Source organism: Lactuca saligna, chromosome 7 (genome assembly GCF_052625555.1).
Source record: "Lactuca saligna cultivar CGN05327 chromosome 7, ASM5262555v1, whole genome shotgun sequence".
Lineage (NCBI taxonomy): Eukaryota > Viridiplantae > Streptophyta > Magnoliopsida > Asterales > Asteraceae > Lactuca > Lactuca saligna.
In genome coordinates, this window is record NC_136423.1 from 94,458,772 (window position 1) to 94,476,005 (window position 17,234).

The following is a 17,234-nucleotide window of genomic DNA, read 5'->3' on the forward strand; positions in this document are numbered from 1 at the left end:
TTTCTTCCGAAAATCATCAAGAAATCACCTTTGGAGGTTGTTTTGGAGCATCTAAAACGTGTTTTCACCAAATCCAACATCATTGTTCTTGATTTTACTATTGTACACCCTTCAAATCTTCAAATCTTCAAAGACAGCAAACTGTTCACGACCGTAAGCCCCCTTCACGGCTGTAAACTCCTTCACACCGTGAATCTTGGCCACGAACCCACTTTTCCACCTCGATCGAGTCTCGACAACATTCATAAACAAATAAAAAGTGTTTTTTTCAACACTATAATAAATGGTTTCGCTAATAAAATACGATTATGTAATTAATTGTTGATTAGGATCCCGTTGAGTGCCACGTACAGCAACCCGAGGGTCTTCATTTCCAGTTCTGTTGATCGACGCATTCACACATTCAACAGTGAGTTCATACCCCTGCGATTTTATGGTTTTTAAACGTTTTTAGGGGGAATACAAGCCAAACACAAATGATTTTGTGAACTAAGACAGAATAATTTCAACAAGTTTAAAACTTATGCAATTGATACAGTCAAACGATTCATGAGCCAAGTACATAACATTTCAGGCAAACTATAATGGGTATAGTTTGGGGAATTCATTACACAATTTTTACCGATTCAAATTATATACATGGGCAAACGTATAAGCTATGACAACTTAGGTTTGTGGTATTCATTACTACATTTGGATAACAAGAGTATAACACTAAATAATTATTTTAGTATAATTATTAACACTCTACTAAGTATACAAACGGTTTCAAATACGAGAAGACAATACAAGACTACACGTAAACTAGTTAATACAGGATTGTGAGACAACTCTTCAATTGTACCATTCGGGGTACGTAATAAATCTTATCATTAGTATAAGTAGAGTCTCCTGGAGGGAGAGCTTGAGATTTGTGAATAGATCTATTCAGCACAAACAATCCCACACCCGAACTGCTAGCTACAGTTAGGCAGGCATGCCTGGGGTGACAAATGTCATATATTCGACAGTTGAAGAGTGTCGTAATGGTAACTAGGTCATATCAAACATGGTTATACGACTCATGTTGGGTTATTGGTGTTGCGTATTGGGCTCGCTTCCTAGTCCATTCTTTGTGTGGTATGGGCCTGTACATCCGTATCTTATTTTCTAGGGTTTGTGTATTTATAGATGCTTGCATGCATCTTTTACGTAACCGATTGATTAGGGTTTTGCAGTGTAATTATAGAAGTTATCTTTTTGTAACCCCAGAATCCTCTATAGTGAAAGTTCTTCATCGAGCTCTGCTGAGGATTGAAAGTTTAATCATTCGACATATTCAAATCCATTCTTGAGTATTGCTTTACATTCTTTATATAATTGTTTCAAAGATCTATTCGATCTTAAAGGTTTTTATCTCATCAATTGGTATCAGAGCGGAAGGCTGTGTAATTCATACACATCTCTTCTGTGAAAGAAGCTATTAGGGTTTGTTCCGCATTAACTAATATTTATTGAGCCGTCACCCCATAATTGACGTATCTCAGTACTTGTTCGTTTTGCCCTAATATTATATATTACAAGTCTGATCTTTCAAACAGGTTATTCGATCAAGCATGGATGAGTCGCCATCTAATCCCATTAATATTTCGAACAACATTGGATCAACAACGAAGATTCCCATCCTTTACACGCAAGATTATGAAGTCTGGGCAAATCACTTTGAAGACTATGTTATAGGATCTGAGGACAATGGATACCTCATCTGGGAAGCAATCGTTTCGGGACCCTTTGCTCATTCTGCAACTTCAAGGATTATTAAAACTCAAAAGGAGTATAATGATCTTTTGAAAGATGTTAAAGATGTTGCCCAAGACGAAAAGGATAAATTTCAGTGCAATATTAAAGCATTGAGATTAATCAGATTCGCTCTTCAATCTGACACTTTCAGGCTGGTGAGTTCGTGCACTACTGCCAAAGAAATATGGGACAAGCTTCGCGAATTGTATTCTATGGACGAAGATCTTGAACACTCCATTCAAACCTTACTCTTATCCGAGTTTGGTGAATTAAATCAGAAAGTCGAAGAAACTGTGACTCAAACGTTCGATCGCTTCAATCATCTTCTTAGCAAGATGATTAAACATGATATTGAAAGGAAGTTGATTGAGCAGAAAGTCACGTTTCTTAACGGCCTCAGATCTAAGTGGAGAGCTGTTGTGTCCACAGTTAAAGCGCATGAGCAATTCAAATCTTATTCTCTAGCGAAACTGGTGGGTATACTGAAGTCTCAAGAGAAGATCGTATTACAGGAGAAAAACGTGGTTTCAGGTCTCGGTTCATTGGCCCTCCTGTCAAAAAGCAAAGCGGTGATAGAGGACGAAGATCTCAACTTGGATGATTATGATCTCACGTCTGAGGACTATGCTATGATGGTGTCAAACCCCAAGAGATTCATCAAGAAGAGATTCCCCACTAACAGGAACCGAACTGGCAAGGGAGTTATAGCTCTGAAAAGGTCAAAGATGAACCGAAAGCTGAAGAGTCAAAGAAGGAACCGAAGGCTGAAGGAGATTCTGGAGTAAGCTGCTATTATTGTGGAGGAAAGAACCACTATGCAAAAGATTGCGTCCTCAAAAAGATGGCAGAAAAGGATGAGGAAAATGATGAAGAAGCCGCGTTGCTGAAAAAGCTTGATGAATTAAGGAAGAAGCAATCTGTTGCTAACCCTCCTATGAATGCTTTAATTGTGCAGGGTTCGGTAGCTGATGATGAGTTCGGTGACGTGGAGGTCTGGTCAACCGACTCCGAAGATGATGAAGTGAGGAAGCCTTCACATGGAAAGGCTTATGTGGCGAAAGAGAAGGACAGCAGTGGAAGATGCTTGATGGTATCTGATGTATCTCAGATGAGGGGATATAACACAGATGGTGGGAACAAAGACTCGAAGGAGCAACAGGACATGTGCTTTACAGCAAAACCACTCAACGTGCAATTCAACGAGCTTGATGAATTAATCAAGAAGGTACAATCCGTGTTTGTTTCATTTAAAGTCCCACAATGCTCATATGAAAAAGAATTAAAAAATGTTAATTCAAGAATTTCTCATCTAGACAGTAGCTTAACTCAAACTCGGGTCACCAATTCTAACCTAACTGACCAAATAAGCAGGGTATCGTCGAAGAGTGAGGAACGGAGGATGTGGATCGAACTGAAAGAGTCGGAGTTAGTCAAAACCAAGGACGAAAACATTTATTTGCAAAGAGACAATTTAAAACTTTTGAAACAGCGAAATGTTTTTTGTTTGATTGCTAAGCGTCTTTACAATAATATCACTCAACTTCATTTGAACTGTGAAATAGGGCAGAAAATTCATCGTATGATCTTGCCTTTTCTTGAGTTTAAGGAGGATGAAATCGATGCTGAAGCATACAATTGTGAAAGTGTGGTTTCGTCTGAGGATGTTAATCCAACGTATATGTATGGTCTCGACAAAATTGAATCCTTCATTAAGTCCAAAGACCATAAGGACATGCTGAAAAACCTTTTGGATGAAAATGACAAACTGAATCTAAGGACCGAAACCATACAAAAATTTGACTCATTGAATGCCAATTTAAGCTCAGAAAATAAAATTTATGTTGAAAATGCATCTGAGCTCAATGAGGATAATGACATGAGTGAAATTTCTGTAGAGGATGAAGTTGACTGCTCCGAATTTGTCAAAAGTGAACCTGAAATCCACAAAAATCTCATCTCATAAAATTTTGTGGAGTTCGCTCACTTGTCCCAACAAAAGTCCCCGAAACTTAAAGAAAAAGCTGTTGTTTACCAAAAGGTAAGGACAACACCAAATCAGGTGTATAAGGTCACAGGTGTAACCGAACATCAGACAACCGAACTCACATCCATTGTAAACAAAGACAATGCCGATGGTTGTTATGAATTCTTCTGATCGGCTCCTATTGACAATGTTGATGAAACTGTTGGTCTATCAGGGCAAACTTCCTGGAAAGCAAAAGGAAGATACATTCCTGAGCCACTTAACAAACCTGATAACTTTGACGTGCCGAGTTCCAGTGGTACAAAAGATGTTCCTAAAGATAAGGCAGATTCAAGAGAATCAACATCGGTTCAAAGTGGACCTGTTGACACCAGTCAAAATCAAAAGACGAGCATCCATCATCAGCCGAAACAGATGAGAAATCAAAAACGACAAAGGAATCAGAGATACAAGAAGAACCTTTCTGAAAGAAAACAGTTTTGGCAATCTCAAAATGCCTATTTCTCATATCGTGACAAAAATTTAAAGTCAGAGAAAAATACTGTTGGATCACAAGAGAGAAATAACAACCGAAAGCAGAAGTTCGGTTCAGAGCACAGTAAACATCGAAAGTAGGAGTTCAGTTCTGAGAGCAAAAGAAGCCAAAAGTCTAGGTTCGGTTCCACTGATAATCAAAACCGAAAGAGTTACCTAGAATATCAAATCAAGAAATCATCTCAGTCTAAATTCTCTCATTCTAATTCTTCCAATCATTCTTCTTCTCAATCTCATTCTAAATCTCCAACTGACCTGAAAGGGAAATCAAAGGTTTCGTCAGTTAAATCAGAGACTAAACCAAAAGCTCTAGATCCCACAAAGATTAAGGTTTACACCATCAAAAAGAAAAATGAAACAACTTTGATAAAAAGAACATTTTTTGTTGACATCTCTTTTTCTACTCCTATTCCTGTGAAAGGCTCACGTGGACCCAAGAAACTTTGGGTTCCTAAATCTGTTTAATTTGTGCAGGTTATCAGTGACGAGCAGTTCGATGAAGAATGGTATATTGACAGTGGCTGCTCACGTCACATGACTGGGAGGAAGGAAGAGCTTAGGGAATTCAGATTCTTTCAAACGGTGGAAATGTCAAGTTCGGGAACTACTCCTTCGGAACCATAAAAGGCTACGGGATGATTACAAACGGTGATTTCTCAATCAGGAAAGTTGCATATGTAGAGGGACTACAACATAATCTCATCAGTGTGTCTCAGCTTGTTGGAGGTACTGGTCTCAAGGTCTCGTTCGATGATGAGGGTTCGGAAATTATTGAGAAGCAGACGAACAAAGTTATTCTCAAATCAGAGCGCAAAGGTGAAATGTTTCCCCTAAATCTCAAACCAATCAAAGGGAATCCAGCAATCTGCTTGTTATCAAAAGCACAATCTGATGAAAGCTGGTTGTGGCACCGAAGGCTTTCTCATCTCAACTTCAAGGACATCAACAAACTTGTCACCAGAGGTCATGTTCGTGGTCTTCCATTGCTCAAGTACGATAAAGAACATTTGTGTGCGACATGTGAAATGGGGAAGCAGAGTCGTCAAAGTCATCCATCAATTATAAACACAAAAGTTGTTGAACCACTAGAGTTACTTCACATTGACTTGTGTGGTCTCTCATCAATTGAAAGTATCGGTGGTAGCAAGTACATTCTTGTTATTGTTGATCACTTTTCACGTTTTACATGGGTGTTCTTTCTAAAGCTTAAATCTAAAGCGACTCACAAGCTAAAGATGTTCATCAAGCAGGTGGAGGTACAACTGAAGAAAGTAGTTCGAAACATCAGGAGTGACAATGGCCTGGAGTTCAAAAATAAAGAATTCGAAGAATTCCTGGCGGAAAGAGGAACTACCCACAACTTGTCAGCTCCCTACACACCTCAACAAAACGGTATAGTTGAGAGGCGGAACCGATCCTTGTGTGAAGCAGCTCGAACCATGCTAGGTTTTGCTTCTTTACCTTTATATTTTTGGGCTGATGCTATATCTGCAGCTTGCTTTACACAGAACAGGTCATATCTCAATAAGCGATTCACGCTCACTCCTTATGAGATAATAAACAACAGGAAGCCAAATGTCAAATTCTTCCATGTGTTCGGTTCCCGATCCTTCATCTTCAATTCTAAAGAGCATCGCAACAAATTTGATGTCAAAGCTGATGAAGGCATTTTTCTGGGCTATTCTCTCACTTCTAAAGCGTACAGGGTATTAAACAAACGTTCAAGGAAAATAGAAGAGACGTATTACATGACCTTTGATGATAGCTATATCAAAAAGTCAACAACAAACATAAACTCAACTGGTGAAATCTTTCCTCAAACAGGTCAAGTCACAGCATCAATTGCAAATCTCTTTGAGAAGTTTGTTGAGTTATTTGATGAACCAGAGAAGGCTATTAATTCGGAAGCCAGCGCAGCAGACAACAAGGTGGATCATCTGAAGCAACTAGTAGAAGATGCTGCAAGGAGAATGAATGAAGAAATCCCCAGTTCCGGAGCATCAGTCGAGGGGGAGCACACCGATACTGCAGCACCCGAAGGTACTGTAGCACCCGAACGCTCCACAACACCAGAAGACACAACAGCACCCGAAGGTGCTGTAGCGCCCGAAGGTACTGTCGCACCCGAACGCTCCACAACACCAGAAGGCACAGCATCTCCTGAAGGTAATGCATCACCCGAAGGTACTGTAGCATCTGATCATTCCACAGCATCTGAAGACACAGGAACACGCAAACTCTTCAATATACCTGAAAGTCCGACTGTTTCAGAAGGCTCTTCATTCGAGGGGGAGAATGCCAATATGCTCTTTGACGATGAAAGTCAATCCGAACCAGAAGAGATGGTAAACGCTGAATTGGATCCTTCCTATGATCCAAATTACCCTCCTCTCATCAAATGGACCAGAAATCATCCAGTCTCTCAAGTTGTAGGTGATGTTTCTGAAAAGGTTCTGACCAGATCGCAACTTAAAGAAAAACAAACTTCCCTATTCTCCAAAGTAGAATTCTGTATGTTTAATTCTTTCGTTTCAAAAGTTGAACCGAAGACAGTTAACACTGCTCTTGATCACTCCGATTGGGTTCAAGCTATGCAAGACGAACTGAACGAATTCGAAAGGAACAAAGTTTGGCGCCTCATTCCAACTCCTCAAAATGCATCAGTTGTAGGTCTCAAATGGGTTTTCAGGAACAAAATGGACAAGGAAGGGAATGTGATTCGAAACAAAGCACGTCTGGTCATGAAAGGATACTGTCAGGAGGAAGGCATTGACTATGAAGAGACTTTCGCTCCAGTTGCAAGGCTGGAATTTGTTCGCATTTTTCTGGCCTATGCAGCACACGAAAACTTCAAGGTCTACCAAATGGATGTCAAATGTGCTTTTCTGAATGGAGAACTCGAAGAAACAGTCTACATGGAGCAACCTCCCGGCTTCGTCAATGAGAAGTTCCCAAATCACTGCTATATTCTGGACAAGGTGGTTCATGGTGTGAAACAAGCTCCTAGGGCCTGGTATGAAACGCTAACAAAGTTTTTAAAGATGTCTAAATTCAAACAAGGTTCGGTTGACCCAACCTTCTTTCGTAAAAAGGAAGGTAACCACCTTATGATTGTACAAATTTACGTCGATGATATCATCTTTGGCTCAACGAATCCCAGCTTAACAACTGAATTCAGAAAGCTGATGGAGACTAAATTTGAAATGAGCTCCATGGGTCCGATTAATTTTTTTCTTGGATTAAATATTTGATAGGGACCCGAAGGCATCTTTATCAACCAGGAAGCATACACCAAAACTCTTCTTGCCAATTTTGGTATGAAGGGAGATTCAAAGGTCAAAGTTCCAATGGCTTTCGGAACCAAACTCACCCCTTCACTGGAGAAACCAACAGTTGACATTATGCTATACCGCCAGATGATTGGGTCTTTGATGTATCTTACTACTAGCAGGCCTGACATCATGTTTTCCGTATGTTATTGTGCTAGGTTTCAGGAAAACCCACGAGAACCTCATATGCTTGCAGTGAAGAACATACTTAGGTATCTGAAGCGAACTACCTCTCTCGGTCTTTGGTATCCATCCAACTCAGGCTTCTTCGTTCAAGCCTTCTCTGATGCAGACCTTGGAGGATGTAGTTTAGACAGGAAAAGCACCACAGGGGGTTGCCAATTTCTTGATGGGAAATTGGTCAGCTGGTAGTCAAAGAAGCAAACATGCGTTTCCCTTTCTACAGCCGAAGCAGAGTACATTGCAACCGCCTCCTGCACATCTCAAGTAATATGGATCCAAAGCCAGCTCCGGGATTATGGGCTTAACATGAAAAAGATCCCACTATATTGCGACTCAGAAGGTGCAATTAGGATCTGTCACAACCCAGTGCAACATTCTAAGACCAAGCATATACCACTAAGGTATCACTTCATTAAGGATCATGTGGAGGATGGTAATGTCGAAATTCACTTTGTTCGCACCACCGATCAACTGGCATATATCTTCACCAAAGCTCTACCTGAAGCCAGTTTCAATAAAATCCTTCATGGTCTAGGAATGATGGAATCTGAATCAGTACCAAAGACTTCATCCCAAAGTTAAAAAGTAAGGAGCGAGATGAACCGAAATGAACCGAACGTTCGGTCCATTTCGGGTTCGGTTCACATGGGAACCGAAATGAATCGAACGTTCGGTCTATTTCAGGTTCGGTCCCATAACACATAGCTCAAATCTCAAAAAGGTGTTGTCTATGGTTGTACACTTTTTGTAAAATGTTTTTCTAAAAATCCAAAAATATTTTTTTTAGGAACCGAAATGAACCGAGCGTTCGGTCTATTTCGGGTTCGGTTAATTTTTTTTAATTATGCATCATTCTTTCTTATTCTGTATTAGTTTTTCCCTTTTGTAAAACTATTTTCCAAAAATCCAATTTTTTTTCTCGAACCGAAATGAACCGAACGTTCGGTCCATTTCGGGTTCGGTTTAATTTTTTTTATTCTGTTTGGTTTTTCTCTTTTCACAATCTTAAAATCTCCAAAAAAAAATTTTTGTATCATTCTTTATTTTACCTAGTTAAGCGTCCCTAGAAGCATGCTGCTGCATGTTGTCCAAAAGCCTCAACTGATTTTGAATAAAAGCCTTAATGACTAGGTATATACAAACCTTGTCTTCCCAATAAGGCTGCTTCATTTATTCTAATCCTGAGCTACCTTACTCTTTTCTCATATGAGTTGAGAGTTTTCTGCTTGGTCACTATTTTCAGCAGAGGTACTATCGCTTTTCTTCACCACCTTCTCTTCTCCATCATATTTCGGTCCCATATCGTAACCCCTGAGACTCTTAGAATTAACCACTGAGGTTTATGGTTGCAAAATATTTGTGTTTATGATCTAAGCCACGTGTCACTACGTGCTTAGTGAAACCCAACATTCAATACCTATCATGAATTGACGGTTAACATGAAATCTCTCTTTGTTTGTGCGATTCTTATGAATTTTTTATTTACCATAACATTTCTTCCCCTAGAATCCAATTTAATTTTGTTTGAGATTTCACCATCATATATTTTTACAAGTTACTATATCTGTTATCCAGCCTACTTGTTCAACAGACCACATCGGTCTCACAAGTACTTCATTTAGTCTCGGTCTTATGTCAAGGTCCGGGTTTCTAAATTGAAGCGAAAGCCACCCTATTATGCCTAATAAAAAGATGCCTTTCAACACTTCTTAGAAAGTGCTTGATCGTAATTCAACGGGAATCTATACAAACACTTTAAGGTCTCTCTTGACCTTGAAGAAAGTGATTCGTGCCCGGGATCATCAGTTTTGTGTCTAATTTGACATCACTCTTCCCCTATATATCTCGCTTTATTTCCTTATCTTTTACACTCTATGCACGAAAATCTTTGATTTTCCAAACTTCTCGTTCGGTTACTTTATAATCTTATGTTTGGATGATAGCTATTAAACAGATAAGATGCTGACTCAGCCGACAGAGTAACGGCCTTAATAGTGAGGTGATGGGCACGCGTGCAAAACAGAACAATTCTTCTCTCTCCTGCGTAATCATCGGGGGTGCCAACCGTCGCGCTTCAGTCAAATCCAAAGCCGTTTTATTGTATCAAGAAGATTTGGGGATGATCTTTCTCTCTCCTCTACCCATGGTATAAAAGGAATTCATCTGTTTCATTCCTAATTTACAACATTCAAAACTCAAAAGAGCAAAATCGGATGATTTCTCATCTACTGTTCATCATCTTCTTCCTTCAACCATGGCGGATTCTTCATCAGTATAGGAAACCTCTTCCCGCACAAACATTCTTCCAATCCGTGCCCAACAAAGTCTGGTGATTGATCTCAACCATAAGGCGTACGAATATTATATGTATCCCATGGTGGAGTGCCTCAAATACTCTCCGTTGGTGCTCGCTCTTTCCAAAGTCGAGCTTGTACCCATGGAATGCCTCTCCCAGGTCTTCTCAACAGCCCATTATGACAGATCAGTGGATCGCATCTACTTTGATCTTTTTTCTCGCAAGACCTCCATCTCTAAGCAACGATTCTGTTGGCTCCTAGGCTTTAAAGCCGATGAATCTAGGGTTAATCCCGACACCATTACCGTCGGCCAATTATTTTCGATGTTCTACAATATGGGGTACATGGAGATTCTCACAACAGTTACAAAATTCAAGAAATCGTGTCTTCCTCCCCCATGGAATGGTTTCTTCACCATTCTCTTCAAAGGGCTCTCCGAGCGTAGTTCTGGTTCTAATGGAGCCAGCAAAATGTTTATGACCATTCTCTATGGTCTTTATCACGGGCTTAACCTAGACTACGGCTCGGTTCTATGGCAGCAACTCATTCAGAGCCTTGCCTCCTCCTCTCGCCACACTGAGGTATCCTACGCCAGGTTTTGGATGCTCATCACCAAGTGGGCCATGGATAAACTCCATGTTCCTACTCTTGCAGGTTCCCTTCTCTCCAACATCAGCGTCTTCCACACCACCAAAATTATTGTCACCGATCCGACAAAATTTTCCTTCGTCGGATCCATTCCGGACTCTATGTCCGCCGGGGTGTCAAAGGAGAGCATCATCATGAAAGCCTACAAGGACTTTCGTCCTTCGGGCCCAAGGGAGCTTTCTGCTGAAATGGTTCAGTCCATTAATGATGCAAATAAACCTGTTGCTCGCGGAAAGAAACCCGAGCAAGGGAAGATAAAGAAAGCAGCATAGGGGCCAAAGGGTCCTTCTCCTAAGAAGCGAAAACCCTCAAAACCAGATCTTTCCCCACCAGCAAAGAAGAAGAGAGTCCAACCTAAGAGAAAACTCATTCTCTCCTCTTCTTCCAGCGACTCGGAAGAGAACCACTCTGACTCCGATGAGTCAGCTAGAGGCGAAACCCCACCTCACTCCCCTGATCATGAGGTACATATTTCATCCAAACCTCCTTCACCTTCTCCTATACCCACCTCTTCCATTCCCATCATAACCTCCTCCATTTCCAATCCCTCCATATCTGATCCTATTTCCATTCCCCCCATAACTACTCCTCTTCAAACCACATCAACCACCCTTCCCCCACCACTTTTTACAGAAGCCACCACCACTACCACCCGTGAGGTTCTAACCAACGTATCTGATACGGGGGTTTCTACTTCACAACCCAAACCTACATCTGCACCCGAACCCACTATAACTACCGAACCCCCCACTGCATCCTTATCTCCCACTCCATCTGCTGAAACCGAAACCTTTTTGGGAGGGGAGGATTCCGTTTTTGACTTCATATACTACAACCCTTATCAACTTCAGAGTGATGATGATGATGATGCTCCGGTCACCAAAAAGCACATCAAGGAGCTCCACGAGAAGATTGACAATCTTGTGACTTCTTCCTCCTCCTCAAGATCTCACTTTTCAGAGGCTGCTATTCAGAGTATGGTGGAGTCACTTACAAAAGCTCATGAAGCCTCTATCAGCACAGCTGCTGCTGCCATTGATAAATCCACGTAGGCCAGTGCGGTAGCGACCGAAAAAGTCGAAAAACTATTTTAGGATGCCCAGATCTGGCTGGAGTCTTTACAGGCGGCATCAGAGTTAAACACTAAGAAGATCCGCACCGTTGTGGAGAAGCTGGTCCACTCCTTCGAGACGGAAAAAGATCAATTTTCCAGCTTCCGCCAAAAACTCAAAGAAGACAACCAATCATTTGTCTCTTCGGTTGCGGATCGTCTTCTCTCATTCCAAGCCAATCTAGCCGCCGAATCTACCACAAAGGAAGAGCTTGCCAAAAAATACTCCGAGCTTACCTTGGCAACTCATCAGCTCTCCCAGGCCGAGAAGGAAATCGATTCTCTTCGGTCCGAGAAAGCTGTGGTCAGGAGTTGTGTTTCAGATGTCCACGGAGCTTTGTCCAATATCCTTGAAGCCCATGATCCGATTCTCAACTATTCGGTGAGGCGAAGTCTTGCAGAGAAGCTCGCTCCTGCTCTTTCCCTTCTTAGCCGTATTGAAGGCATTCCTGAGCAGGAGGACCATCCGAAACAAGGGGGAGAAAAGAAGAAGTCCACAGCTCAACAGAAACCCCCTCCAAGTTCTCTACCTCAATCAATTCCACTTTCATCACTTATCCCTCCAAAAGCACCCAAACCAACATCTGGTCCTTCATCAGGTTTGAGTGCTCAAGCCAAAGCCAAACAAATTGCTGACGACAGTGATGAGAGTGATGATCAGGAGCCAATTATTAGCTTGGTCAGGAAGCGGAACAGAGAGAGAGAGAGAGAGAGAGAGAGCTAGATGAAAATGCTCGAATAGTCAGGGAAGCCGAGGCCAAGGAGAGGAAGATGAAGGAGGCTCATGATCTCCTTGAAAGCAAGAAAACTCTGTTTCCTCTTTGGACCCTCGAGGTGCTCATCAAAGAAGCCATTGAGTCTCCTTGCACTCTTTGGCTAGAACCGGTCATCTCACTAGACCGTGTCAACTCAATCGATTCCTAGTTCGACATGCCCCTGACCCGAAAGGCCTTCATCTTCCATGCGTTCGCTCATATAGCTGAAGTTCCCCATCCTCACCTGAAGGTGGATAGGGAGCTTATAGACTATTACCTGAGGACTGCTCAACCTCAGTACCAAACTTGGAGTGCACAGAAGATAACCAACGTTCGGGTACTCAAGCCTGTTCGTGAAGGTAACTTTGTTAATATCAGATTCAAGGTCTTGAGGGGATCTGAAAAATCTGAGCACTCTATCTCTCTGGCTGATCTTCCCAACCTCAACCCTCATGATTGGATCGTTCTGCACAACATTCTTCTTGTCAATGAAGCTGAATATGGTCCGGTCATAGACCATTTCAAGAGAATGTTAGTTTGCTATATTTTGGAGGTGGCTAAGCGTGATCAAGAGATTGCTAATATCCTGAGGAAGAAGCCCATCATCACTCCAGTGAGTTCTGCTAGCGACATAAACCGAATGAAGATGGGAAAGATTAACCCGAAACAGAACTCAGTCATGTTCACTAGAGCAGAAGGCCAGAAATGCCTGTTTGCTTTGGCTGACAAACATCTTTACACGACTACTTGTCTAGAGCATGTTATAGGTATAATCAATCGTTGCAAGCAGAACACGGATAGTGACAAAAAGTACTTCAATGATATGATAAACTGGTACATTCACTTCCGTCAAACACTTCTTGCCATCATCCCCTGCCTGTTCAAGACAGTCAAGAAAGCCAGTGCTGCGGGGGCAAGCAAGCTGGAGTGAAGTCTCGCCTCAATTGACGCAAAGGGGGAGATTGTTGGGTTATTGGTGTTGCGTCTTGGGCTCGCTTCCTAGTCCATTATTTGTGCGGTATGGGCCTGTCCATCCGTATCTTATTTTCTAGGGTTTGTGTATTTATAGATGCTTGCATGGATCTTTTATGTAACCGATTGATTAGGGTTTTACGGTGTAATTATAAAGTTATCTTTTTGTAACCCCAGAATCCTCTACAGTGGAAGTTCTTCATCGAGCTCTGCTGAGGATTGAAAGTTTAATCATTCGACATATTCAAATTCATTCTTGAGTATTGCTTTACATTCTTTATATACCTGTTTCAAAGATCTATTCAATCTTAAAGGTTTTTATCTCATCAACTCATAATAGTATAAACAAAACTTTGTTTACGGGATTTCATTCTTCATGATTTTTATTTCAATTAATAGAACTACCATACGTTACACTGGAGGATTCCAGGGATACAATACTCAATTTTATTTTAAATAATAAAACTATTATACATACTGGTGGTAGCCAGGGTTTTCAAACAGAACATAATATACATACTGGCGGTAGCCAGGGTTTTGAAACATAACATACTGTACATACTGGTGGTAGCCAGGGTTTTCAAATAGAACATACTATACATATTTGTGGTAGCCAAGGTTTTCAAACAGAACACATTATACATACTGGTGGTTGTCACACCCCAAAACCGAGAACGACAAAAACGTTCTGGGGTGGAGGATGTCATGTAAAGTATCACAACACAATATAATAGTAAACAACATCATCCATTGCATTAAATATATAATTTTAATATAAGTGTGTTATGTAGTATATAAGACACCAAAACATGAATCAAAATATAAGATGAGTCTTGTATGCGCTCTATCTTCTCAAAAGTTGGCATCGGTACCTGTCTACTAATGACCTGAGAATACAAGTTATTTTGAAAGAGTTTATCAGCATTAAAGCTGGTGAGTTCATAAGTATTTAGTGTCTATGTTTGTATCAAAATGTTAGAACCGTTGTTTAAAGTACGAGTTTGTAAACGTTTGTAGTAAAAGTATGTCAATGATTGTAAGTGTTTGTAAAAGTTTTTAACTCCTAGAAAATCCTATATTTTCTACTAAAAGTAGCCTTCTACCAAGGCACAACTGTTTTGTATGTTTGTTTCTTGTAAAATTGTGTAATTTTCCCAAGTGTAACTATCATTATCAAAATATAGTTTGTACATTAATGTTTAAGTGAAGTAATCACCAAATAAATGTAAAGGGTAAATTAATGTAGTACTGTAGTGTTGTATTATAGGAACTACTGTTGTACTAACTGATGGGTTTTAGCCATAAAAACATCCTATGTGCTCATGCAAACCCTAATGCTTGGATCTAGGTTTCTCTATTATACATGCAATTCATCCAAGACTTTAAACTCTAGATCTAGCATACTATTAATCATATTAACATAAGAATAGGGTTTAGATCTTACCTTGATTGTTATATAGCAATGACAATCTCAAATCCTCCTTGTAATGGCTTTAAAAAGCTTAGAGTCACAAGTTTCACTCCTCTAATGGCTCACAAACACCAAGAGCAAGAGGATGAAGAATAAGGAGAGAGGAGGCTGCCCAAAACGTCCAGAAACCCTAGTAGAACTCTTAGCCACGTTTTTGGGGTTTAAGGGTACTATATATACATGTAGGCTATTAGGGTTTTCAACTAGGAAACCTTAATTTGACTGCTTAAGCCCTAAGCAACCCATGGACCCTTTTAGAATATCCGTTGGATGATTTCTAATGGGTTTCCCCATAGAATTCGTCCAACCTATTATTCCAAGGTGATCCATAGCCCAAATGCAATTATCTTATAATTACAGTTCCAGTTACTTAAGTTTAATTAATCTCTTTTAACCACAAAATTAATTATCAATTAATTCTTGACTAACATTAATTAAACAATATGATTTCCCCTTTAATATATTATTCTCATAATATATTAATAAATCATAATTAATCCTTTCTCTCCATAATTCATCCTATCAAGTTGCTTTGGTGAAGGCAACCCAAAAGGACCATGCACCATCGGGTCAAGTACATACCAAAATAGTTATCGACTTAGACACTAATCCAACACTAACTACCTTAAACCGGATTTATATCAAGGTATTATGTGATTAACTGTACCATACTATCGACTGGGAAAACACGACAATGTAAGACGTCAAAAGGTATGACATTTGGCACCCGAAGACCTGCAAGTCCCGCTGTAGCTAGCAATAAGGTGTAGGATAGTTAATCCAGTATAGATCTATACGCAAACTCATGCTCTTCCTCCAGGAGATTCTGGCTATAACTCGGGCCATGACAATGAAGGCATGCTCCGATACAGTGGATCACATTTATGTTAAAGTATACTTGTATATGTAATGTATTGTTTCTCATCATAGTATCATTGTATATGTTCTCATCATAGTATCGTTATATATGTTCTCATCATAGTATAGTTGTATATGTTCTCATCATTGTATTGTTGTATATGTTCTCATCATAGTATAGTTTTATATGTTCTCATCCTAGTAAAGTTGTATATGTTCTCATAGTAATAAGTAATGACTCATGAATGAATTGACTCTTGTATGCTTCATTGAACTAGAAGTAGTAAGTAGTATAACCCTAAACCATACCTATTATAGTTTATTAGTAGACTTGTTTGTATGAGTGAATGTACTGAACTGAGATAGAAGTCTTTATATCTATACATATATACATAATATATAACAAAGGATTCAACGTCACTCGGACAAACAACCGGGTACTTTAAGACCACAACCAAACAAGGACAAGAAGTAAAGTGGGTTATCTCTCCTAAGTCCTTCAAACCTTATTTATATAACTATATATGTAGTAGACATGGTTTTAACAATATATAAGTTTGAAAACTGTAAAAGAAAGGTTTAGTATACAAAAGTGAATTTGATAAAGAGTTTGACATATAAAATAGTTTGATAAACAGTTTGAAGTCATTTGTTTGGTAAAACAGTTTAAAGTACGATAAATCTATTTGTATGCTAGTTATTAATCACATGTGATTGATCTAATAACTAACATGATTCAACTTGTATCCCCTCTAATAGAGAATTTAAAAACATTTTAAACGGTTGATTAAGGGTGATGTAAAGGATTGGCTCAAGTCATTGCCCCTAGATCCATTACTACATGGTCCGACATGAAAGAAGAGTTCATTGATCAATTCTACCCACCATCCAAGATATCTAAGCTAAAGAAAGCCATAGCCAACTTTGAACAAGAAGCTGGAGAGTCACTTTATGAAGCTTGGGAGAGGTACAAGAGCCTACTAAGGAATTTCCCACATCATGACCTTAATAGTCAACAAGAAGTCTCCATCTTTTATGATGGAGTAAATGTTACAACAAGGCAATTACTTGACTTGCAAGGTCCACTCACGAAGAAGGCACCTCCGATGATAAAGAAATTAATTAAAGAAATCTCTAAGCATTCTAGAGAATACCATAATCCAAGAAATGATGTGACAAGGGGGGCTGCCTATGCAGCTTCAGAAGATTTGTCAGCGGTCATGGCTATGTTGAAAACCATGGATAGGAGGATGGAAAAAATGGATCAAACGATACATGCTATTCGGGTGAGTTGTGAGAACTGCAATGGACCT

At 39.9% G+C, this 17,234-nt stretch overlaps 1 non-coding gene across 1 annotated transcript; it reads right to left on the reverse strand.

Annotated features, from left to right (window-relative positions):
* Positions 1 to 16,820: 16,820 nt before the first annotated feature.
* LOC145007795 (small nucleolar RNA R71) lies at positions 16,821 to 16,927 on the reverse strand. The gene has a single exon (XR_013663160.1). It is a non-coding gene; the product is annotated as a small nucleolar RNA R71 (small nucleolar RNA).
* Positions 16,928 to 17,234: the final 307 nt, after the last annotated feature.